The following is a 1,907-nucleotide window of genomic DNA, read 5'->3' on the forward strand; positions in this document are numbered from 1 at the left end:
TGAAAAAAATGGCCACTAAACGGTAGATTCCAGAGACCACGATCCCCGTAAAGCGTACCGCAAACACGCAGCGCCTTCCACCTCCCGCCCCCCCCACACACACACATAGTGAGATTTAAAATGGGATCCAATATTAAAAACGAAACCCTACCTCTTCAATACAGCTTGGCCATTACTTCCACCTTTACCTGGGGGCGCTTGGAACGCTTGAGCAGAGACAAACTTTTACGCTCTCACGAGTCAATGGGGTGGGCTGGCAAGAGGGACTCCCACTCCGGGCGGTGGCAGCCGCGGCTTTGTCACCGCTGTTCTGCGCCCGCCAGAGCCTGCCTAGGAGAGCGATCTTAAAACCTGGGGGGTGCTAGTGAGGGATTGGAGACTATGTAACTAATAGAAGTATCGTTTTCGTTTTCCCCCAGTACGATCTTTCAAGGAAAAAAAATCCATTGAAAGAATTTTCAAAGTGCTGTCTTCCTTTGGAGAAAAGACACTGGCTGCCTGTAGGGAGGGGAGGAGGGACTCGGTTGCTTGCCGCCTGGGAGCCAGCTCCCGTCCGCTAGGTGGCAGCCGGACCTAGCGATTCCTGCAAGTCCCATGGCGGGACCCGCTCCTCCCGCCTGCCCCTCCTTCTGCAACCAATCACCTTTGGAAATGGGGTCTCAACAGCCCCCTCCCAACATACACCACACACACACACACACACACACACAACTCTGATTCCTCCTCCTCCTCCTCCTCCTCCCCCTCCTCCTTCTCTTCTTACCCTTTCTTGTCCTCCCCCTCGAACCCTCTCTCTCTTCCCCTTCTTCTGTTCCTTTGCTCTTTTCCTGTGAGTCTGAGTTGTCAGCACTAACAGCCGCCCCACGACAATATGAGGACTAACTAATGCTTTATTAATAATTATTGAAACACTATTTAGAGTTGGAGCTTCCTGGGGATAAAAATGATGAAGAAGAAAAAACAGGATTGATTGGAAAGTTTATTTTAAGATCATATTTGGGATGAATAGGAACCATCGATTCGGATCGAATTTGTGGCAGTAACTGCAGTTTTGAGAGAGCTTTGTAGTAATTACGCCTCCAAAACTATGATATACTTCAAATTTTTTAAATGAGGAGACTTTTTAATAATATCAAATTAGCAGGATCCAGACTAGGATTATGTTGAATGTGAACGAAGACTCTAGACCCATTATATTTCACAAATCATTAAAATGGTGGTTTCATTCTCATTAATTTTTCTAGCGTTTTCAGTGACGCTCATAAAATCTTATTTTAAAAAGAAAAGTTTTCAGAAGATATAAAATAATTTCTTTCTCATTCTCTTTTTTCCCATCGCAACGCATTCTCTCTCTCATCTTCCCCCTCTGGTGTGTGTGTGTGTGTGTGTGTGTGTGTGTGTGTGTGTGTGTGACCATACACGACCCATACTAATCAGGTCTCAGAGTAAATAGCAGCGCAGGGCGATCTCAATGTAAATTGTGCTTGTCAGAAGAAGCACACCCCCCCACCCTCACTTTCTCTCCTCCTCCCCTCGATACCCCTTACTGTAGGTAGCTAAGGGGGGAGGGGTAAGGGATTTCCAACCAATGGCGTGCAGGAGGCTTGGCTAACCTTAGCCTCCCATTTTCTCTCCCCCCCCCCCATTCAGGGCTCTGACCAGTCAGTCGCCTTTGATTATCAGTTGCCAGCAGCCCTTCTCTTGGCTCCTTGACACGAGCTCCATATAAGGCAGCGATCTCCATAGAAACGTGTCAGTTTCAATAGTAGTGTCAAAGTTCACTATATACAGACATTCGCGCAGATCCCCCTTTCGGAAACATTGCTCTGAGTGTCCTCCCGTTTAAACGCCTTCAATTTTTTGGTTCCTCTCCTCCTCTCCTCCTCTCCTCTCCTCTCCTCTCCTCT

General features: G+C 47.6%; 1 long non-coding RNA gene across 1 annotated transcript in view; it reads right to left on the reverse strand.

Annotated features, from left to right (window-relative positions):
- Positions 1 to 590, reverse strand: part of LOC113457162 — a 102,172-nt gene extending 101,582 nt beyond the window's left edge. Inside the window, exon 1 of the long non-coding RNA XR_003377784.1 lies at positions 152 to 590. This is a non-coding gene — a long non-coding RNA (uncharacterized LOC113457162). The remainder of the gene's footprint in view (positions 1 to 151) is intronic.
- Positions 591 to 1,907: the final 1,317 nt, after the last annotated feature.

This window comes from Microtus ochrogaster, chromosome 19 (assembly GCF_000317375.1).
Source record: "Microtus ochrogaster isolate Prairie Vole_2 chromosome 19, MicOch1.0, whole genome shotgun sequence".
Taxonomy (NCBI): Eukaryota; Metazoa; Chordata; class Mammalia; order Rodentia; family Cricetidae; genus Microtus; species Microtus ochrogaster.